General features: G+C 44.2%; 1 protein-coding gene across 4 annotated transcripts in view; it reads left to right on the top strand.

Moving 5' to 3' along the window:
- Window positions 1–1825: 1825 nt before the first annotated feature.
- Window positions 1826–24669, top strand: part of CHRM2 (cholinergic receptor muscarinic 2) — a 178395-nt gene continuing 155551 nt past the window's right edge. For 2 of the 4 annotated variants that reach the window (XR_008445636.1, XM_054034173.1), the window contains exons 1-2: window positions 1826–2178; window positions 18352–18484. The gene's annotated coding sequence lies outside the window, so the exon portion shown is untranslated. Of the gene's footprint in view, window positions 2179–12636; window positions 12724–18351; window positions 18485–24669 lie in introns of all 4 variants that reach the window. The other 2 variants (XM_054034179.1, XR_008445635.1) reach the window with 2 other exon arrangements.

The raw sequence follows: 24669 nt of genomic DNA, 5'->3' as shown, positions 1-24669 counted from the left end.
ACATAAACAGTACGAGGTTTGAATATATGCACCAGTTGCCTTGGCACGCTTTGTATTTTACACCTAAAGAGTTGCGCATCAGCCAGCAGTTAACACCCCCCTCCCCCCAGTGTGTCCAGGACAGGAATGAAAACTGTATTATACCCCCAGCCTTATAAATCCAAAATTCACTGACTTCCTAGGCAAGGTGGGCTAAATACCACCACCTTGACAATCTATATAGCCTTGTTTGAACCAAGAACTGGCCAATGAAAATGATTGCATAGGTGAACATTCTCCTGTCCCTAAGATAAGAACTTCAGATGTCTTCACTGGTCCTCGGTCCCTTTAGACATTTTAAGCTCTGTACGTAGTGCTGGTGTATTTAGTATGGTCCCAGGAAAAGAGGCATCAGCTGAATTCAGCAGTGTGGTGTCTTGTGAAGCAGATGGATTAGCAGAACGGGCAAGCACACCCTGAGAACCACATCTATTGAAGTATGTGGCTTCTATGAAACGGAGGTTAAGGGGAACAAGGCCACCAGTTTCAATTCTGGTTTAGATCATTTATCTACAGTTCTACGTAATAGAACTAATGGTAACCAGTTCAGGTTGTGCTGTATCGCCTTTACACTGTCTGGTATCCTGTTCTAAAAGCAGTAGGCCCTTCTAACTGCGGGTTAGCTAGTTGATAAAAAACTTTGGGATTATTGGCTAGACTCTCAAAATGCAGGGCACATAACACCAAGCCATAAACTGATGTCACCTTCACAAACTCTCTCTTTCTTCAGATCTGTCCTACAAGATATGTTTCTTTGGATACCAGAACCGATTACCTCCCCTCTTCTAGTTCCTCACACCCAGTATTACCCCCCCCCCCCAAGGGAATAATCATCATCACCCTATAGTACAAATCCATACAAATCAATATCGGGTTGCCAGAACGGCAAACGTTTTTTTAAAAAGATTATTCCCCCCGAATTGGCAAATTCCCTAAAGCAAAGTAAATACTTCTCAGCCTAATGACTATTAATTAAAAGGGAATGTTTTACACCCAAGGAGAATTAACTGTTGTTCGCAGAATGTATCTCCTTCCCCTAATTCGTTTGTCATTGTGCCAAGGAAACAACATCCCATGAATATTTCAGCACAATAATCTGTTTAAAAAAACTAAACTGGATTTTGTGTAATAACATTTCCCCCCTTTAGTGCACAGAGACGCATATGATTGCAATAATCTAAAACCAAGATCTCCTTTTTCACTATACATTGGTTGAGATTTACAGCTATCAGGGGATTGTAAGAGCAACCAGAAATAAAGGGGGGGGGGGAGTGCTGTGTGTGTGAGGGAAGTGGGGGGAAAGGTAATTGGAAAAAAAAAATCGGTTCTGATGTGCAAATTGTAGATAAAGACTTCTGATGAGGGAGAGGGGAAGAGAGAGAGGGAGATAACAAGAAGCAGTAATTTCTATTCAGTGAAGCCACCAAATCAGAAAGCAGTGCTGATCTTATTGGAGGAGAGCCTTCAACAGCAACTAATCCTGTCATATTGAAAGAAAATTGTAAATGTTCTCTGAAGAAATTGCCTGCCCCTTGCATCTAATCGAACACACACGGCACAAGGGGAGCTGCCTGACGATTCTAACTCCCGTGCTAACAAGGAAATGTAACAGAGAAGTTCACCTAGGCGCTTCTTCCCAGCCGGTCCTTGGGTCTCCAGGAGCGCGGTGGGGAGAATGAATTATTACCAACCCACTTAGGAACCTCAGCCTCTGCTATTTTTAATTCTCTGAGTCTTGTCCAAACCGTTGAGCCCGGTTTGATAGCACTGTTGCGCTACGTTTTTTCAAAAAAGCAATTAAACTTGAGCTGAGGCAGAGGCTTCCAAGTGCCAGACGCCGCTGAGCGGGTATGTGTGTGTGACAAACTCGAGCAGCGCGGACAATACCACCTCTTGCCCAAAGCTTTCAAACGGCTGTTCTTTCCCACAGTATCACAGCACCGACTAATCTGTCTCTCTTCCCCCCACCCCCCTCCGCCGACCCACCCCCTGTCGAAGATATGGAAGGGAAAGATAAAGAGGCTGCCACTGGACTCTGACTGTGTGCAGTCTGCTCTTTGCTTTCAGGGCTGGGTGGACTTCCCAATCGCCCTTCCCAGCAAATCGCCTGGGATGCAACTTCTCGCGACTGCATTACAGGTAAGGATACCTTTGTGTTGGCTGTCACTTGTTCTTTTCTGTCTTTTTCTTTCTTTCATGTGTCCTCGGAGGTCTGACTTGATATTCAGCGGCTGCTGTTATAAGAAAGCCCGCGCAAGGATCTTAAAAATCATTGAGTCTTGCATTTTGTTTTCTAGTAGAAAATCTGTTTTGGCAAAAGGAAACTTTTGCTAAATGGATTCGGCGTGGGGAGGGCGACCAAGGGATAGTAGCTAGAGGGATAACGGAAAGCAATTGCATCAACCAGACAACGGTCTGTCCTGAATTATCATTATAGTAATAACGCTGAAACCAGGTTAAAATGGTACAGCAGTGAAAGAGAGGAGCAGGGTGCTGATTGCAGACTCCCTCGCATGTTTTAAGAAGTATCCACGGCTTTTTTATGTAACTGCTGCATTCCAACGGAGCGTGGCATTTTCTGGGCTCTGTGTCACTCCTGCCTATAGCTGTGACACGTTTATTTCTCCACTTCTGAGAGATGTTACCTGCTAGGGAATGATCGATCCTGCCTGCCCTCTCCCATCAAAGGGATTTTGCTTTAATACCACAGGACACTGTATTTACCTATGATAGTTAAAAGAAGGTAGCAAATATTTGCCAGGCACTGGGAGGGGAGCGGGTGGGATGAAGAAGTGATCCCTGACAGGCCCGTGCCTCAAACCCGGGTTCGGAAAATGGCGAGGTACAAACCGTGATAGAGACAGTCTGTTACCTCGCTGGCTCAAATATAGCTGTGATCACTGTAACGCTCAGGACTGGAGGACTTCTAATAACGCACGCGTTGGAGGTGGAGAGACGATCGTATAGTTAATTTACGACCCAGCCTCGGTGACAGCCGCTGCTGCTGCCCTTAGTTTCCCTTTGTTGTGCTCGAACTGGTGATTTGCGCTTACAGTTCTGTCTAAATGCCCCCAAAGAGCGGGGCGGGGGACCGGGGGAGGAAGAGATGGGCGCTTGGAGCTGTTGACACGTAGGTTATTTGAGGCAGATGTTATCTCTGAAACTTTCATAACAGTGGGAAGACCGAAGGGCTCAAGTTGTGAAAGTGAAAGGGGGAGAGAGAGGAAGGCAGGTCCGAGAGGCGAAGAGGTGATTGCGGGAAACGGTATGTGGGATCCCAAACCACAGGAGCGACCCGCCAGAAATAATCAGTATTACAGCTCCTCAGCTGGTGTAAATCGAGGACCACAAATTGAAATCAATGGGGTGATGATTTATCTCAGCGGAGGATCAGGCCCAGGATCTCTGCGTTCTAAATGTGCCTCTTTGTCTCTAATACTGTGATGGGTCACATCAAAGGCAGGATTGGGGTGGCAATCTACACAACGGGGGGAGGGGGAAGAAACAACCTAATGGCACAGCTATAATGCAGAGTGTATACATGCAGAGTCTGAAGACTCACCAGTCATAATATTGTCGTTCATAGGCACTTTCCATTCCCATCTGAACATTACTTCTTTGCATATCACTGCTCCACTCACAAGCATATGCACCCTTCCGATTGTTTTTTGTATGAAGAGAGTTAGAAGCTACCAAAATGGTGAGGTGTCAGGGGATGAATGCTCATTCCTAGGGGACCGATCCTATTGATTTCAATGGGTTAGAGTTTGGTTAGCAAGATTTCGCCCCTATGTTCCAAATAGGATGTTTCTAACCATGCCATTTTGTGTTTATTGTGACTACACAGTATCTGGAAATATATGCATATCACAAGGGAATAAGGTCTCAGACCCGGAATTCTGGGGAAAATCCACCTCTGAAATAACAGCTCCCCGAGGTTCTGTTTGTCTCCCTGGCTCATCAATCAGGTAGTTGCTCACTCCTTCCCCAGCCCTAAGACACACACACACACTTACACTCCTGCCACCAGGCCCACCACCACCTGTTTAAATATAAACATCGATTCGCCACTGTTGTAAGGATTCCTCAGTTTCTTCTTTTATGCCCGTCATCAAGTCCCCCGGCTCATCTTCGTCATAAATTCCAGTTGTGCAAATGCTGTAGCAGCCCTAAGATGAGGCTGCTGCACTGGGGGGGGGGGGGGGTGTTTTTGTGCCCGGGCTGCCGCAATAGGAAATCCCTGCTCCATGCAAAAAGCTCTATTTATGGTTTTGCCTGCTGCACACATGCTTTTCTGTAGGCACCGAAAAGTCAGTTCCCATCCGAGATACTTCCCATTAGGAAAGCTACACCAAGGGGACAGGGTGGTGGTGTCGGTGGAGGTATGATAGGACAACCCTGAAAAAGAAATCAAACTGTAGAGCTCACACTTTACAAGTTTAAAGGGGAACTAGCCGAACATGGCTGCTGTAAATCAGCATTCAAAACCAATTTAAACAGCATTCCACTGTAGTTGAAGCTCCCCTTCCCCTACCAGAGCCTGTGGGACTATTGCAAAGGTCTCAAGGAGGCGCAAAAGAGGCATGCTAAAATTCTTAGTTTGGGGGCACATTTTCCTGGCCTATATTGCGTGCCCTCCTACGGACACCACAAAACTCTCTCCCTCTGGCCTTCCTTCCTCTTCCCTTTGCTGGTCAAGCAAATTAAAGACTCTAAAAGAGTCTGATATTAATGAGACCGCTATTATGTAACTGACAAGGTCAGACTTCCCTAGGTGTGTGAATTCGTACAGAAGACCAAACAGCGGGTTCCATCGGGACATAGTGTTCTTTTGACAGATAACTAGACGCTCTCTGTCTTGCAAGGGAGGGACTGTGTCCGTGTCATATCACAGCACACCAATTTATCGTGGCCTGAGAGCCAGCACCAGGGGGATTAAAGTGTCTCACCTAAAGAGGCCGGCAGGATTATTTTATAAGGGTCTGACCCAACACTCATTGAAGCCAGTGGAAGTTTTTCCATTTATTTCAGTGGGCTTTGGATCAGGCCCTGATAAATTTCGCAAATTATAAAGAGGAATAAGGTCATAAATAATATATCTCCCCTTCAGGCTATCTCTAAGTAGCTTTTCTCCCCTCCACCCTTCCTCTATGACTTCCTCTGATCAGGTTCGATGAACGGAATCGAGTTCTCTTTCTCGACTGGGGAAGTATTTCCCTGTCGGCAATTTCTTCGCACTAGGACTCCCTCCTTGTTCTGGATTGCCAGTGAGGGGTGGTTTTGCAGCGAGAAGCAGAAAGCATGTCTCTATTTCAGCCTCCTTCCGCGGAAGCTGTCCCTCATCTCTGCTCCGAAATGCAGAGGCCAGGGGGCTGCTCCCCTGACTGACATTCTGTACTTGTAGCTGGGGGGGGGGGGGGAAGGAAGGAGAGGTTAACATTTGATCTAAAAAGTAGGCACGCCGTACGCTTTTATGGCATTACAAAGCCTGTAATTTTAGCTGAGTGTTCCCTGCCTCAATCTTGTGGTATATGACACAAACCACTCCGATGACACATGCATAAACCTTGTAATGCTGATCAAGGAATGTTTTCCTCTCTTATTTAGGCAACTCTTTGTTATGTTTGGCTCAGCTCTCCCCCCTCCCCCTCCCCGCACGATCTCTTAACACTTGTGTTTGCAGTTTGTGCTTTAACAGCAGTATGTACTCTCACGTTGGATCACGAAAGCATGTTCTGGGCTGGGCCCTGGGCCAATGGGCAATCTCAGGTGCAGGAAAGCTGGCCCGTTCCGCCCTGCCTGAGACCTACCTGTAAGTTCTGCATTGCAGTCAGCAGCCAGGCTGCTCTATTAGGACTCAAAATAGGTTCGGTTTCGGTTTGGGTTGCCCCGTTTTCTGTTCATTCCATTACTTTGGAGAAAGGTGGGAGGGGGTCAAACACCCGTCGGTTCACTGCTTCCTCCGGGTCAATGCCACAGTCATAATCAAAGGCTATTTGCCCAAGACATTTTACCTTTGCTGTCTGCACACAGTGAGAGCTACCTCCCTAAACCAAAAGTGTTGCCTGTAGGAGAGTCCAGTTTAGGTACCAGTGCGTGTGTTGGAAGTGGTGTGCGTGGGACCAATATCCATGAAGGGGGACAAGCGAAGTCGGTTTATTGTGTGACAACGAGTCTCTAAGAACTATGGACATTTTTAGCCGCTGCTGGTTATCCCCCCCACTCCCCTACTCTCCCCCCCACCCCCTGGTCTGGGTCTCCATGTGCCCTTTGTGGGTCTCTATTGCTCTGCTCAATGTGTCTGAATCATTCCGCCTGTTTCAAGTTTGCTGTTCCTATTCCCTTTACAGGTGTCTGATGTGAGAGCCCCCCCCCCCCCGCACCCATTCCACTGATAGAATCCCAGACAGTTACCCCAGCCCGCCTCAACTTTCTCATCTTCATTGATATTATGACCTACATACATCTTGTTCTTTCTTGGTGCTGTTTCCATAGCAATACGGCACAGGAAACACGGCGAGCTCAGATGTAATGAAACAGATCCTCTGCCCCCAACAAAATCAAGACCTCTCTGAGAGCGAGTTCAAGTTAGGTGAAACCGAATCCGAAGGGAGTTTGCTCTCAAGCGCAGAGTCCCAAATGGCAGCGCCCTCTAGTGTCCGAGAAAGGCCAGGAGAACACCGCTGGGGAGTGGGAAGCGGCCCTGGGTCAAATCCGCTCCGGGAACTGACCTCCCGAAGTAGGTGGTAGGCGAGACGGGCACCTGGTGGTGCTTTCAGAACTAAGCTACCGCAGGCATTTTAAGTTCACAACGTGCCTGATTCCTAACGGGGTTAGGCACCTCCAATGGGATGAGCAAACTGGGTGGGTGAGAAGGATGTACGGGTGAAACTGAACTCAGGTGTTCGGGGAAAGGAAGGAGGTGTCTTCTCAATCTCTAGGGGATGTGCAGCCAACAACTTCCCCGGATGTCTGCCTTCGGTGGACATTTGGCAGAGTATGGTTATGTCTTGGGGAAAATGGGAGAGGATGCGTGGGGAAGTCAATTTCCCCTCCTCCTTTATAAGGGGCTGGTCCCAACAAGGGAAGGGGAAAGTCATAGCTTGGTTCCCCAGCTAACTTCATATGTTGAACCTGATCCAGAAAGAAACCAAAAGCTTTAAATAACTTGTTCTTTGGATGTACCAACGGTAAGAGATTCGGATCATTCTCTGGGTCTTTTCTGTTCGGTCTCACAGCTGTTCCTTGAGCTATTGTTCATGCTGCACAATTTCTTGCACTTGTCTTACTTCCAAGGCTAGGTCTTTGGCTGTCCTCCCCACCTCAGATCTGCCCACCCGTCCTCTACAGGATTCTGTAGACCTCTTTAATATTTGTATCTGTCATTGCAGTATAGCAGCAGATGCAGCAGTAAGGTGGTCTGAGTACAGGAGGGCAAGCCAGTTCCAGTCCTGGCTCTGACAGACTCACATGGTACACTTAGCTTCTTTGCCTCAGTTTCCCCAGCTAAAGTGGGATTAATAATACAGAAACACATACCTAGTAGGATGGGTGCATTATAATGATTGATTAATGCTTGCAAAGTGATTTGAAGATGAAAACAATATCAAGCACCAAGTGTTCTCAGAATCCCAGTCAGGGCAATACCTATCCCTTCTCATTTACATCTTGCCCACTTTGCCCCAGCTGTGTACTTCATAGTCTGCCCAGGCCCAAATATGGGTAGAACACCCAAAACATGCCAGACAAAAACCATTAGTGTAGAGAACTGTGGGGTTTATTTGGTCATCTTTTGTAAAGTTTTCTATAACCCCAGTTTTCTGACTCAAAATTTCTGCTATGAATTATTCACTATAACAAAAAGGGAGAGCATTGAATCTGTGTGGCATGAAGGTAAACCAGGAGACATTAGAGACCGTTGTCTGATTCCTCTGTAGTCCAGGGGAAAAAGGGTAAGCAAACAAAACGGGGTAGGTTTGTCTCCATCTGTTTCCAATGAGTTCTTTCCTCTTCAGTAAATAATCTAAAAACCCAGCTGATCTCTCTTTATGGTCTTGGAGGTTAAGGCATCACATTCTAACCTGATTGTACAACTCCAGAGAAGCAGTAATTGGAGCTGGCGGAGGGGGTCTATATTAGCCTTTTATTCACTAACTTTGGAAGCCTCATTGTTTTCTTTCCGACTTGAGATACTATGGGCCTAATTCTCAAAGGTGCTGAGGCACATACAGTTACTGAAGGCTTTTGAAAATGTTGGCCTTACCATATATGCTTTGTAGATGGTGCACATGTGTGGGCATCAGTGGGTAACAGTGATCTGGCTAAGGAAGGTCAAGAGACATCATTCAAGCCTAGATCCGGCCTGGTGGAGGGCAAAGGTGGTGTTTTTCAAATGCCTGTAGTATTAAATGCTAACATCATATGGTGGTGGTTTCAGATCCTAGTGAAAAATAAGAGAAGAGACGGATTCACTCCCCTGGGCACAAAGTTGCAAATTTCTTCATCTCCTCCATGCCTGTGGAAACACTGTACCTAAGGAGAATTGAACCACTGAGTATTTCTTCCATCCTCCCCAAGAAATCCGGTCTGTCTGGTAAAGGCAATTTACAGTTCTGTCTAGGCCTCCATACCATTTCCCAGATGAATCAGCTACCTGGCTGTCCTAGCCCCACCACTTCCCAGACAAACCATGTGTGCTTCCGGGCTGCACCATTTAGCTCTGGATCCCCAGCAGAATGAGGGAGTTAGATGGCTTGTGTCACTGTACTCCTGCTTTCCAGCACCAGTTCCATTGACACAACCCAGCAGAATTAAGAAACGAAGTCCGTCCTAAGAGTTGGATTAAAAGACTGAGACCTTTTCCCAGGGTCTCTGCTATCTATTCTCCTTGCTCAGGTTTAAAGATATTATTTAGTGGGTGTAGGAGATTGTTGTTGGCAGACAAGTTTTGCAGCATTACGTTCAGTGCTGTATCTTTGTGCCTAACACTGCTTGTGTCCCATGCAGACAGTGCTGCAGATCAGCATTGGCTCCAAACAGATGCCTCTTCTCACGTCACTATCACCATTATCTCCATCAGTAGTGTGATTTTAAGACCAGAGAGGGGTGGGGTCAAGGTGCACTAAATTTCATCTTGTTTCTATCAAGCACTATAGAGTATGCTTGCTAATAAAACATATCTATCCAGTGGTCTCAATAGTGCATGTGCTGCCATATGTTCATTTTCAAGAATATGATAAAGGTAAAATAAACCAAATCATCACTCAGAGCGAGATCCTCAGCAAGGTAATAGAGTTACATTGACTCATACCAGCTGAGGATCTGTCGCTCTGTTTTCCTTTTGACTAGATGCTGTCCTGAATCCTTGCTACCTAGCAACTTATTTGGATCTATGGGCTAGATTTTTATCTTAATTACATTCCACTCCTGCAAATCAGGAGAAACTCCACTGATTTTAATGGAATTACTCCTGATTTATGCCAATGGATTTTAGCTCAGAATTTGCCTTTAATAGTAACATTTGCTTGAAGAAACTTCATCAGGATATGCTTTGAGATTTTTGACAACTACTTACTAAACAGCTCTTGGGAGCTTGCTCCCACTAAAGGGAAAATGCAGTGTGATAATGGACATGATTAGTGGGATGGAACAGCTCTAATAATGATAGCAATTAGACATCTTTAATAGTGACTAAAGCACAAAAGGTGATGAGCAATTGCAACTCCTAGCACCTCTCAGAGTTTGCAACAAACTTTTTGAAAAGCAGTGGAGAAATTGCAGATGGATAAAATTTGTGCACAGACAGGGAGTTAGATACAATGCCCTAATAAGTCTAGCTAGTCCTGAGTTATTGTGAAAAGCCCTCCTTGACACACAGAAAAATAAAATGATTTGTTAAAAACAAACTCAGAAAAAAAGACCTCCCCATTCTCTAATTTCTTTGGGTTCAATCTTCAGCGGGCGTGAATGGGCATAGCTCCCTTAACTTCAATGAAGCTATGCTGACTTACATCATCTGAGGATATGGCCCTTCATCTTTGTGAATCCATTTCAGCTTGTGAAGAATGAAAAACACATCTTGACCATGAAAGAAATAATTCTCTGCCCAGTCAGAAGCTGTATATTACTCAGATCTAGATACTAATTAATTTTCCCCTCAAGCTCTACAATAGGTTTTCTAATGTCCCTTTTCCCCAACCCATCTAATTCCTCTTTAGCCAGTTAATTTCCACGGGAACATAATACAGAGAATAGGGGCTGGTGATTCCTTTCATTAGGCCAACCTAACACTTTAGAATTAGAACTGGTCATGTATTAAAGACATTTCACAAATATTTTAATGAATAAATATGGCAAGTTCATTCCACTGTTATTTGCAAAGTTATGTTATTCATTGTTTGTGAATATTGGGTGACCACAGATTTATTCATGAAAATGTGCATTCATCTCAAACGTTTCATGAATTTAGCATGGATAATTAACTGGAAGTGCATTATTTGTAATAATGACTCATTAGTCTCTTAGTCAAAAGTCTTCAGTTGTCCGGTCAGGGAACATAGGAATTGCAACAGTAGATCAGATTGCTGATTGATCTTGACCAGTATCTTGTCTGTGACAGTGGCTAATACCAGATGCTTCAGAGGGAGGTGCAAGAAACACCACCGTAGCCAATTATGCAGTTACTTGCCCATAAGGGAAATTTCTTCTTAATACCCAACAGTCACTGGCTGATTTATCCCTTAGAAAAATGAGGGTTCGTATCCCTTCTAAAAAACCCCAAACCAAACAAAACCCTTTATCCATTGTAATGTTACTTTGGATATTCTCATTCTCTTACTTTTCCAGTTGATTAATAAACAAACAGTATTGTTTCTAATATAGAACCATGGGGCACTCTATTGTTAATCTTCTACCCAGTTGAAAATAGACCATTCAAGTGTCGTCTTTGTTTTCATCTCTTAACCAGTTTCTAATTCCGGATGATACTTTACCTCTCACCCCATGACTTCTTAGTTTCCTTAATACCTTCTTGCGGGGGACTTTATCAAAGATTTTTGAAAGTTCAAACAAATTATATCAGCCAGTTCTCTTTTATCTGTGATCTTGTTGATGTGTTCAAACAATTCTACAATATACAAGACACATATTTTTCTTTTATAAAAGCTGTGCTGGTTTGTTTCTCTCATTTGGTTTTCATGTAGGTGTTTTATCATTCTATTTTTGACTGTTGTTTCAACCAATTTAGCTGGTAGTGAAGTTAGGTTCTCTGATTTATAATTCCTAGAATCAGCCTTTCCTAAACACAGGTACAATGGTTGCCATCCTGCAGTCCTTCTACAGCGTATCTGACTCCAATGAGAGAGTGCATATTTTTGTTATCAGCCCAGCAACTTCATTTTTAAATGCCTCCCAAACTCTGGGATGTACAACCATTCAGTTCTTGCAACAATGATGCTATTTAGTTTATCAGTTTTTCTTTTTTAACACTTGAATATCTAAGATAGAGCTGGCTAGAATTTTTTCAACAAATCATTTGTTCATCAGAAATGCCAATTTGTCAAAACTGAAACTTTTTGCAAAGGAGGCATGGGTTAGACAAATTTCCTGACTTGAAAAAATACAGAGAAAAAAGTTCTGAAATTGTTGAAATGTTTCATTTTGACAATAAAAAAAAATCTGGTTTTCCAGTTCAAAATGACTCTTCATTTTGAAATTTAAGCTAAGTAGGCTGGACCTAAATATTAAACGAGGAAAAAGATGAAAATCAAAGTGAAACATTTCAAAATTATTGAGAAAATCCTGTTTTTATTGACCTAAAATGAAAAAAAAATGTTGGGTTTTTTTGGGTTTTTGTTTTTTTTTTGGTTCACAAATATTTTTGAGATTTTGACTTTTATTCCAATGTGGGTTGAGGAAAAAATTCAAAAACTCAAAAATATTAATAGGACAGGAAAACCATTTCCTGACCAATTCTAATATGACAATTTATGTTTCCTTTGTTTCCCTGAAAAGAATAGGCCCATTGTAGTCATCACTGCAACATCTTCTTGTGGTGAAGACAGAATCAAATAAATCAGTCAGCATCTCTACAAGTTCTCTCATAGGCTTCCTGATTTTAATATGCTTACAGAATATCTTTCTGTATTTGCTCGTCAACTGCTTTCTTTGCCATCTTAAGTTCCATCTGACACATATTTTATGTTCCTTATTTTTGGCTTCACTAGGAGGGATTTTCATTTCGTGGAAGTTACTCCTTTGGCTCAAACCTTGTCATTTAACTAAGCACTTGTTTTTCTTCTTACTTTTCTCGTTCCTTTCTGTTTGGTGCATTCGTGCCTTCTCTGACTCAAAAATGGTATACTTAAGGTAGTCAAAAGATTTTAATGTTCTTATTTTTGACTCCAGGGTCTTTAATTAGCTTACTCTTTTATTATTTATTTTTTTAACCCCTACTTTTTAAATTAGCTAATTTTTGGAATGACTCCTGCCCCTCAGGATGATAAACTCATTTATATTGTGGTCTTTACTCAGTTGTGGCTCAACTACAGTTATTTCTCGAGCCAACTCTTGAACAGCCTCTCCTTTTGTGTATTCTAGGACTAGTTATTCCAAGAAAGAACCTCCTAAGGCACTGTGATGGGGTGTCCACCTCCCACAAGCCCTGAATGGATTAATATGTTCCAGGTGAGGCCAGTTAACCTTAGATGCTGCAGCCAGAGGGGAACCATGCATTGATAGGGCCTTATGACAGATGAAGCCCAGCTTGGCGAGGAGCTGGGCTAGGATTATTAAGCCAGGAAGTGAGAGCAAGAAGGGGCTGCAGGGAGGAGGTCTGCAGTTACTCCCCAGATGGAAAGGGAGTTGGCCAGGGACAAGTAGGAGATCAAGGGTTAGAGTAAAGCCTGGCCATGCCCTGAATGAGACAGTCTTACAAGAGGTCAAGAAGGGGGAAATAGTTAATGGGAGCAGAGGAAGCTCCAGAAGTAAACCTAGAGGTAGGGAAAGGAGATGGGATAGGAAAGAGCCCAGGGAAACAGCACCAGAGCCTGAGGTTGAGCAGAACTAGGTTGCTAGGTTTTGGAACAGAAGACTGCCTGAGATGGCATACAAACAGCTGGCTGGATGTGACTTTGTTATCCCAGAAGTAGGGGGAACAATATAGTGACATGGCTGGAGGCTGAGTCATGAAGTAGGAGCTGAGAGAGGGACCAGCATAAGCAATCAAGAGAAAGGGTGCCAGATGGGGCAAGAGAGAATTCCTAGACACAGCCACAAGGAGGTATACTTGCAGGGAATGAAACCCTTTCAGAGGCAACAAGAAATTAATTTTTGAATCCTGATGTTAGGGATGGGGTAGGGACAGGGATGGGGTAGGAGCATGTCAAAGTGCAGCTGTGCTACTCCTATCCTCTACTGGTGGAAAGGTGTTTAAAGTAACTTAGTAACCTTGTATCATTGGGTTAAGTTAGAATACAGTAACTCCTCACTTAATGTTGTAGTTATGTTCCTGAAAAATGCAACTTTAAGTGAAACAATGTTAAACGAATCCAATTGTCCCATAAGATTTAATGTAAATGCGGGAGGTTAGGTTCCAAGGAAATTTTTTGGGAGCAGACAAAAGACATTATACTGTACAGTACTGTACTGTGGTTGGGAAGTGCCCCTGGCTTACCCCACACAGGCACAGCCCGCTGCAGGCAAGGACACTAGGAAGCACCTTTGCAGCAACAGCGGCAGCTTCCCCAGAGAACAGGCTCTGATTTTGCTGGGAATGCTCCAGGCCCGCCTCTTCCTGTCCTCGCTCCACTCCAGGCCCACCTCTTCCTACCCCCACTCCACCTCCTCTCCGGAACATGCCACATCCCTCCCCGCAAAGTCCTAAGTGTGCCAAACAGCTGTTTGGCGGTGGGAGAAGCGCTGGGAGGGAGGGGGAGGAGGCGGAGAAGCGGAACTTGTTCAATGCTCCCTTGTAAAGTCGCTGCTCTTCCACAGAAGCTTACAAGCAGGCAGCCAAACGCCGTTATAAGGGAGCATTGCACAACTTTAAACGAGCATATTCCCTAATTGAGCAAGGACGTAACGTTGAAACAATGTTAAGTGGGACAACGTTAATGAGGAGTTACTGTAGTTCCTCACCTTCTCTAATTCATGCCAAGACCAAGTGGCACAGGCTGGGGGAACCACAACCAACTTCCTGACAGCCCCATCTTGCAAAGCTCTGCCATGAGGGAGAATTCACCCCATAGTGTCTTATTCTTACTTTCATACTACACAAGGTGCAAGGCAATAGTGACTCAGGCCCTGCTTTGGTAGTTTTCTCACTGTGGCTGAGGACAGAATGAGTGCACAGACAATGAACTTCTCAGTGAACTTAACCATGACCTGGAGTGATCGTTTTTAAGGGAAGAAAAGCTTTAGGGGAAGGGGACAGGCATGGGAGAAGGTTGCCCTGTTTCCCATTCTGCGTTGTGGCTAAATTGAAGGCTTTGGTCTCCAGATCTGTCACTCTGGCATCTTTCACCAGCACTGAGTTCACTTTTCTATTTCGACACATGACTTCCTGGCTGGTGAACATGAGTGACATGAAAGAGACAGCCACCACTAAGCTATGTTCTATATTTAGTCTGACAATTTCACACCTTCTCAGTCAGCTGAAGGCGTGTGCTTGGGCCCCAACAGGGAGGATGTAAATTGGGTATCTCACTTGTGATAGCTTTTCCTTCCACCCAAACACATACCTCATGTGAGCTGTATAGTGATGGGACAGGAGGAAGTTAGAGCAGGTACCACTTTGTTTCTGACATCTATGATAACAAACACACTTCTTTTCATTAGAGGGAAACAACAAGTGAAGGGCTCGCTGTTACATTCTCATTAAAATGAGGGTTTGATATCTGCAAGTCATTTTGACAATTTATACACAGGGAGGGAACTTAGAGGACTTTACCAAGAGGTTTTGACATCAGGAGAAGCTCCTTATGAGGAACATCCTACCTATTATTAATTTTATAGTTGTGAAGCAATAAATGCAAGGAAATAAGAATATAAAAGTGGAAGGAAGCAAGCAAGAAATAAAACAATGCTTTGATGTATCCTGCTTGGACAAAATGAGTGAATTTCTCACCTCAGAAAAGAGTCAGCGAACATAGTTTACATCCACCTGTGTCTCATCACTGAAAACATCTGGCCTAAGAAAATCCACAAACCATGTCACTCTCTTTGGCACCATGCCTTTGGCAATTGAAGTATCAAATAGGTTTCTTTAAAGGTTCTTAACAATTTAGTAAGTGGGAAAATGGAAAGAGGGCTAGTTACAATGACTGAGGGTGGTTTTGCACTTGATTAAGACTTTGGAGGTATGGGTTCAATTCCTGGCTCTATCACAAATTTCCTATGGGCTAGTCATGTGATCACCCTATGCCCCAGTTTCCCAACTGTAAATTGTGAATAATGACGTTTCCTTTCTCACATACTATGTCTGTCTTGCCTATTTAGATTGTAATCTCCTTGAGGCAGGAAATGTCTCATGCAGTGCCCTATGCAATGGGGCTCTGAGCTTGGTTTGGACCTCTATAAATAAACAATAAAGCAACTTTTTAAAACATTTCTCATTTATTTCTTATAAAAACACATAGTTATACATCATAGGCCTGCTCCAAGTCTCACTGGAGACCATGAGAATCTTTTTCTATTCACTTCTTGGGGTACTGTCTCAGGCCCTATGCTTGAATGGATGTGTATATATATATTTGTGTGGGTGACGGTGTGCTCCTCTGACAGTGCTCTTCAGTGGCATTAGCTTTAATCTGGCAGCAAGTCAGATACTTGCTGTCATCCTTGGGTGGGAGGTCACCAAAAGAAGTACAAGAAATGTTGAAAGCAATTTAATTAACCTCTTGCCCCTCAATGAAATAAATATAAAATCATTCTATTTTTTTTTAATCTAGAACCTGTTCATTTGGAACAGAGGGAAAATCATAACACACTTGTGGCTTCCAGGAGGATCAGTGTAGTACCCCACTGCCAACTCCAGTATGTGGTCTGACCTTTCACTGTCTATAGGCCTGATACTGCAATCTGATCTATGCCGCTGCACCCCCACAAGCCACAGAGCCCTATAACTTACATGTTGATCCTCTTGTCTTAGAATATCCATGAATCAGTGTAAAGGGGGAGGGGGACAGAGGCTTGCCTCCTCCCTGCCCTCCTTTTAGCATCCTGCTACCTGTGTGAAGCATGATTGAGCAGTCCCTGCAACCCAGAAATGTGAGGAGTGCATGGACTGCTTTGTGAGAGGCCTTAACACACTGCAAAAGTGGCAGGTGGTTGCTCAGGCAGTTCTGCTCATTTGCATAAAATCCTCCCCTCCCAACTGCAGAAGGAGCAATGGTCCCTTGTGTAGCAAGTCGATGCAGCCTTCTGGGGGTCATGCACCCCATATTGCTATTCATAGATTCTAGGACTGGAAGGGACCTCGAGAGGTCATTGAATCTGGTACCCTGCCCACATGTAAGCTGGCATCAGGATTTGGGCTTAGCAGGTCTTTTTTTTTTTTTTTTTTTAAGGCTCAAACTTATTAAATAAAAAGCAAAGCTGAAAACACGATGGATGGTGCTTTTTAAAAATGATTGCTGCGTTGCTGACACATTTAATGTTTCCAGGTAATGGGACAGGAGGTCATTAGGAAACTATCTAGGCTAGCATCCTGCCAAATTGGCCATCATTGGTCTTGTGTGAATCACAGTCATTACTTGGCTCATTTAAGACTGTTCTGTACAGTATATTCATACCAATTTAAAAGTTTGAATAAACATGAGTAGAAAAAGGAACTGAACAGCTCCGAAATAAACTGAGGCCAAGTTTTTTAAAAAATGTCTAAAAATGATGTCTCTAAGTTCATATTTAGGGGCCTAAATCAATGGCCTGACTTTCCAAAGGGCTGAACCCCCTAGCAGCTCCTACTGGTTTGAAAGGAGACCTCGGGGTGCCCAGCATTTTTGAAAATCAGGCTACTTTTTAGTTAAGTATGGATTTAGATGTGTAAGTTTAGGCACAAGTTTTTGAAAATTTTGGCCACAACCTTTTAAAGATAAACAAATTGGTAACAGCAACATGGGCCCAGCTCCCACTGCCTTGCCTCTTGAGTCCTTCACAGCTGTGCGAAGTGGGTGTGACATGCTGCCATTCCGATCTGATAGCATTTTGTCCCCACTTTGCACAGGTGTAGATGACTACCCAGGGTGCAAAGCAGTGGAAAATCAGGCCCACTGTGCAAAGATTAGCAGGGCATCCTGTTCTGGGGGCAGTGCTGATTTTTGTGGGTTTCAGAAGCTAGTGGGAACTTTGCAGGCAGGTGATAAAATGTTATTACAGGCCACTGTGAGTTGGAACAAGAAAACTGTGTTCTTCTGACAGATGGTTGAATGACATTCTCTTCTGAGAGATAGACATGGGGAGAAGGAAAAGGACAGGACGTTTCAATATACCACTTTTCAAGTTTTAGCTGGGTAATGGGGGAAGTGAAAAGCATTACAATCAGTACATAAAATTACTAAACATCCCTTCTTGTGAGGTATTGAGACATGGGGATAGTGCTGAGAGCTCTCGGCTTCCATCTGGTCAGATCCTGCTCTGTTGAAATCCAATGGGAAAACTCCCATTGACTTAAAGAGACCAAGATAGGCCCATAGACTTCAGTGGGAGCTGAGCGTGCTTCTAGGAGGCACTCAACACCTCATTGCAGGATTCAACTCTAGCACACACACAAAAAGTATAGATGTAAAAAATTACAGAGAAATATATGATAAGAAGAAACGGCCTCAACAAGACAAAATTCTGAACCTCAAAATGTTTGGTGGCGTTTCTGTAAGCCACTACACAATGTGTTATATACATGCAGTGTTTTGCCATTGACTTCATTAGAGCAAAGATTTCATCCTTTGCTCAAGTGCCAGAGTGCTTCTGATCAGTTGTAGGTTCAAATCTGCTGTTGCCCTGTGATGAGGGGTTGGTTTGGCTGTTATAAAGACACAGGTTATTGTGGATCAAGGGTTCAGTTTTTCAAAACCCTTTTACATTGGGGGTGTTCAGGACTTTGGTTTAGCTCACCAGAAATCGCTGAATGATTTGCAAAATGTGAACCCAGGTTCAGATAGTCTGACACCCCACCTCCATCCAAAGTTTAGAGATTTTCATGTCTGGGTTTTGGATAGGGCTGACTTTTATTTTAAAAGGACGGTTGAAATATCCATTCCTCCTTCACTTGCCAGCAACCAGGACCCACGTTCAGAATGCTCTGTTTCCTCCCTACAGATGATGGCATTGTAAGCATCTACAGTTCAGCAGCATAGCGGAGCTGCATTGCCTTCATTCCTCGCACTGCTTAGATGCCAGTATTGTCCTTGACGGTTGCAGCAGGAGCCCAGGCCCCTGAACCCATCTCCGGGTAGGTAAAAAGTTTTGGTTCAACTTTAATTCAAAAGAGGTTGGTGGGTGGGATGAAGGAAAAGCTCAACCCCCCTGTCCTCCAAGCATTTCTTTGTGGACTTATTTCCTCGCACATTGTTAGTTTTGAATATAAGACAGCAATGAGAGTGAGGAAGAAATTTGAGCAACCAACATCCAGCTTTTTTTATTATTATTACATAGCCAGAGCTCAGTACCAGTGTTTTATCTCTCTCTTCTTGCTTCACTAAACCAAGCAGGAGAAATAAAAACACGAAAGGCAGGACGGAAGGGAAATATGCAGTTTAGCACCTAGCCAGGAAAGAGAGAGAATGAGTAAATAAGGAGGAATCAATTACTTATTTTGAAGGTTCACTCAGGCCTGTGCTGTGGGGATCACAGTGAGTTGTTTTTGTTGTTGCACTAATTAGCTCTCCATTTCTTCAGCCCATTGTGCACTGCCATGAAGCTGGGTTCCTGCACTGCAGTGTTAAGACATGATGTTATCCATTATTTTGCAATGATTAGTTATTTCACAGGCTACGTGGACCCGCTCTGCAGTTGTCACACTAACTCTCTCTCTCCTGTGTATTGTTTTAATCCTCTGCTCCCTTCTGCAGAGCTCAGCTCTGCCACAGGGCAGTTAGTAAGTGTGTGTATGCGTCCTACTCTTTGAACTCCGACTGCAGGACACCAGTCTCCCAAAACAACAGTAGGGACTATAGTCCTGTTTGGAGCACAGAAAGGCACACATTTTAGAGACTGGTATCTCTTGGTCTGCTGTAGTTTTTCTGTCATCATGATCTGAGAGGAGGCCTCCAGCTGCTCAACAGTAAACTCCTCTGGCTAGTTAAAGGACAGCATCAGTGAGTTTCAGAAGGAGTCTAATCCATTCCTCCACAGCTGGCAGTCTGATTACTGGGATATGAGATCTTGGAGGTAGTGAGGTCTCAAGGAAATTGGGGAGGGACTCTTCTTGGTGGTTTGAATAATAATTTTTATGAACAAATTAGGGCTGATGGAGTCTCACAAGCTGTTTGTAGCGAGGGCTCCTTCCAGTATTCAGCGCTCAGAACACTGTGTGATCTCTCTATGTGTGATCATCCAGCTCACATGACCTGGTTTCTGTTCCCTGATTGGATGACCTAGCTTTTATAAACCGAGCAGAGCCTGAAAAAACCACTATGGTATCATTTCCCTCAGAGTGGAAGCATGACAGACAGACACAGAGAATGCTAAGACATTTTAAATGTTCTCTAGCGAAAAGCGGGATAGGAGAGAGCATGAGATCTGGCTATATACATAGCTAATTTCAAAACAGTAGGGTGGGAGAGAGAGAATATGAGCCAGATTTATTGGCTATTCAGCAGACTTTACATTCACTTTGCTCCTGTTCTAGTCACATCAAGTAATTGCTGTGGGCCCATCCTTCCTAACTGGTACTGCTATTTCTTGTCTACCCTGCCCTTCGCCCCGTCCACCCATACTCCATGACATTAACAGCAGCAAGTCTATGGCACCTCCCCCCTCCCAGCAGCCCTCATACATGGTGCTGATACACTACAGTGATGAAGGGTGTAGGTGGGATACAGACCCTCTTAAGACAGCTAGGCTAATGCAAAGGAACCATAGGCTAGGCACAATCCCCATCTTGCAAAAATGGGGACAGTCCTGGGAGGTCCCATGGGTGGGATGAAGGATGGAGGGTTTGGCTGGGGTGTTCTTATACCCAGCAATTTATGCCATTCCAGTGACCCATAGTGCCATTACAGTAAAGATGCAGTTTAGGTTAGCCCTCAGAGCCAAGCTAACCTCGAATAGAGAGCACACAGCAGCTCCACCATCCCAGTACCAGCCCAAGGATGAATCTAGCCCTGAAAGATGATATAGATTGGATGACACTGCAAAAATAAATAAATAAATACATATATAATGATCCTATGTCACATACAGAGGTGATCCCATAGAGAAGTTGTTCCTGCTCTTTGATTTCCCCCCTTCTCCCTCCCCCTGGGTTCAGCATCTGACCACTATACTGACGCCTTGCTGCAGATTCGGGAGCTGGAACAAGTGCACAGCGTCTCCAGGCATGAGACCTTTCTACTGTTTGAGCATCACCCCTCACCTTTGGTCACTTCAATAGAGCCACTTTCAGAGCAAGGTAGTATTCACTGTGAGCAAGGGTGGCCAAATGTCTCTTTGGCCTGGTCTACACTATGAGTTTAGTTCAAATTTAGCAGCGTTAAATCGAATTAACCCTGCACCCGTCCACACAACGAAGCCATTTACTTCGACATAAAAGGCTCTTAAAATCGATTTCTGTACTCGTCCCCAATGAGGGGAGTAGTGCCGAAATCGACCTTGCCATTTCGAATTAGGGTTAGTGTGGCCACAATTCGACGGTATTGGCCTCCGGGAGCTATCCCGCAGTGCACCATTGTGACCGCTCTGAACAGCAATCTGAACTCGGATGCACTGGCCAGGTAGACAGGAAAAGCCCTGCGAACTTTTGAATTTTATTTCCTGTTTGCCCAGCGTGGAGCTGATCAGCTGATGGACAGAGGCCACAACAGGGACTCAACACAGTGCTGCATGAAACTTAAGGAGCTGAGACAAGTGTACTAGAAAGCCAAAGAATCAAATGGACACTCACGGAGGGAGGGGGGACTGACGACTGTAGCTATCCCACAGTTCCTGCACTCTCCGAAAACCATTTGAATTCTGGGTTGAGCTCCCAATGCCTGAAGGGTCAAAAACATTGTCGTGGGTGGTTCAGGGTATATGTCATCGTCTCGTCCTGTCCCCATCTCCCCCTCCCCCGGGAAAGCAAAGGAAACAAATATAGTTTCTCGCCTTTTTTCACTGTCACCGTTTGTCTACTGGATGCTGCTGGCAGACACAGTGATGGTTACCAGTCATACTGCACCGTCTGCAAGGCAAGATGGTGCAGTATGACTTGGTAACCATCATCGTCGTCCCGTGGGTGCTCCTGGCTGGCTTTGGTGAGGTCGGTCGGGGGCGCCTGGACAAAAATGGGAATGACTCCCCAGGTCATTCTCTTCTTTAAGTTTTGTGTAATGGAGATTCAGTCCTGCCTGGAATATCATGCCAGCTGGAGGGTTCTGCCTCAGGCTGCTCTCCCAGTCGGCAGCACCGCGTGGTCGCACCTACCCCAGCCTACCCCTTGCTCCCAGGGCTCACAATCAGATACTTAGACCTCTACATTTTGCTGCAAATAAAAAAATAAAGCTGCCATTTAGGAGCACACATGACAGCAGCAGACGGTACAGTATGACTGGTAACCATCTTTGCCAACTTGCAAAGCAGCAGACAGTACAGTATGGCTGGTAACAGTCTTTGCTAACTTGCAAAGGCAAGGGGATGCTGCTGTGTAGTGCTGCAGTACTGCATCTGTCAGCAGCAACCAGTAGACATACGGTGACAGTGGAAAAAAGGCTGAACGGGCTCCATGGCTGTCGTGCTATGGCGTCTGCCCGGGCAATCCAGGGATAAGGGCACGAAATGATTGTCTGCCGTTGCTTTCATGGAGGGAGGATTGACTGACGACATTTACCCATAACCACCTGCGACAAATTTTTGGCCCCATCAGGCATTGGGATCTCAACCCAGAATTCCAATGGGCGGGGGAGACTGCGGGAACTATGGGATAGCTATCGGATAGCTACCCACAGTGCAACACTCCGGAAGTCGATGCTAGCCTCGGTACATGGACACACACCGCCGAATTAATGTGCTTAGTGTGGCCGCATGCACTCGACTTTATACAATCGGTTGCCAAAAATCAAATTCTGTAAATTCGGAGTAATCCCGTAGTGTAGACATACCCTTTCACTGGCTTTCTCACTCGTCCTGACTCCTGACAGCCTCACTCCCACACGTACACAGCCAGTATATGCACTTCCTGAAAACACAGGGCAACAAATCTGAAACTGACCAAAAGAAATATTTTACTCCGTGACTTTTAATTTAATTCAATGGAATGGAATAGGCCATGGACAGTCATTGAAATAAACAGGCATTTTTAAAAAGCATTTTTGTGTTCCTTTGGAGCATGAAATACGGACTGTTTCTGCATGTCAGGTCATTTGACCAGAGGGACAAATGGTCTTTTTCAGTGTGGTAATTCCTATTAGTCTAAGTACTAGAAGAAGAACAGGAGATTAAATTTACATGGGAGTGAACTAAAGGAAGCCCAGTGAGGATGATCCTTTTGCTTCTATGGTGCTTTCCCTCTGACTGTGTCAGAGTGCTTTAAAAACTTTCATTCAATACCCCATGAGATAGGGGACTTCAGTAATCCCCATCAGTAATGATGGGGGCAGAGGGAACTCTGAACCACAGAGAGAAATAAGATACTTATGTTAAGTCACAAACGGCAGCACCACGACTAGAATCCAGATCTCCTGTCCCCGCTCCAATGCACTGCCTTCCGTGTGAAGCTTTATTTATATTTACCAGTGTCAGCTGGAATGGAAGAAGAACTAAAAGAGAGGAGCGTATCTACCTGAAAACAGGTTAGCCAGGCTAACTACCACGCATTTGAGAGGTCTGATCCAACTTTGGACTGACCTTAACCCCCACTTTCTATCTTAGAATTCCTCTCCCCACATGTGAGCCCCTTTATCCTTGACTCCTCCTTCCTTTGACAGGACATACAATAGCCAGGGCTGTATAAATCAAAGCCTCAAATCAGGAGAGTTAGAATAGATTGGAAATGCCAGTTCCTCAGGAAAGAAACAAGACTGCCGGAGATCGGAAGAGTGATTGCAGCTTCATTACAGGGGCCGTTTTGCCATTGAAACAGGTTATTGCCTGTCACAAGCTGTTTTTATTTTCCAACTCCCAACAGATGCAGGGCTTGGCCTGAAATAAAAGCGATCTATCCCTGTTTTGTACATCTCATGCCTCTTCCTCTATTCAGTGCTTATGGATACTTACAGGTGCAAAATGATATTTCATCTGAAAAATGTGTCTCAATTATAAGGGAGGATGGGAGGGAGAGGATGAAGGTTCTCTCAGTGGCCCACACTGCTGTGTAACTGTAACAGGACTAACTTTTAGTCACATAAAAGTCTAAAGCCAGGCACTAACTCAGACCATGAAGAGAGGTTCCTGCAGTGTACTTTTAGTGGAAACATACCCCTTTATTTGGACCACATTTGGATTCAGTCACCAAATCCTAGAGCTGGTCAAAATATCTGAATGTTGAGTTTCCAATTAAAGTTTTCATTCAAAATTCAATTCATGATGGAAAAAAATCTGCCCCAAAATTTTGTTTTTTGACAATCAAAAAACTTGAACATTTTTTTTTTGACATTCCAAAATTTCAATAAACCAATAGATAATTTCAAAAAGCAACTGATCCCTCCATTGAATCCCAGAGCAAAAGGGGAGAGGAGAAGGAATTGTAACTCCCTGATTCACAGTTCTCCTAGGGCAACACCCACCCCTACATGCTGCCCATAATCTGGGCTAGAAGAAAAAGACCAATGTAAACCTAGGGAATCTTTCTGGGACAGGAGCCTCATCTTGTCTTTATATTGTCTGTAAGGCATCCACCACACTGTTGCTCCTATATTCATACCTGTAGGACCAGTTACTAGTAGAGTACAGCTTACATGTGTATGACTTGATGAATGCTATGTAACTACAGTGTGCAGTTCCGATCAGTCTCTGCAGACTCCTTTGAATCACATTTGGTCATAAAGTCTAGGAGTCCTTTCCATGTAACTTACACTTTGGTTCAGAGTCATGTACTGTGTGCACTCTGTAAATAATGTCCGGTTATATTTTTTTTGTGTGTTGCTAACAGTCTTCGATGCTACCTCAGTGCCCTTAGTCCTAATTCCAGTGGGTAGTTTTTCCTTGTAGCCAGAATCTGCATGATCACTCGCACAGGTAGGCCCATTGACACCAGTGGGATTACTCACATGAGTAAAGGCTACTAGCTAAAGTAAAGGTTGCAGAATTGGATTCCTTAATTGGACATAACATGTCAAGGAGTTGGCTCCTATTATTTGGCAGAAATCTCCAAGCACTGGCAAGATGGTAAAGGTCTAATTGTCATTTTGTATTTGAAAGTGATATAGAAGAAACTTGCAAATGACAAGGCAGTTGAAGTTGCCATTACTCTTTTAAAAATAAAATGTGTGTGTAATGTGTGTA

Source organism: Malaclemys terrapin, chromosome 1, assembly GCF_027887155.1.
Source record: "Malaclemys terrapin pileata isolate rMalTer1 chromosome 1, rMalTer1.hap1, whole genome shotgun sequence".
Classification (NCBI taxonomy): Eukaryota; Metazoa; Chordata; order Testudines; family Emydidae; genus Malaclemys; species Malaclemys terrapin.
The sequence above is the reverse complement of the archived record's forward strand: the minus strand, read 5'-3'. Positions and strand labels throughout refer to the sequence as shown.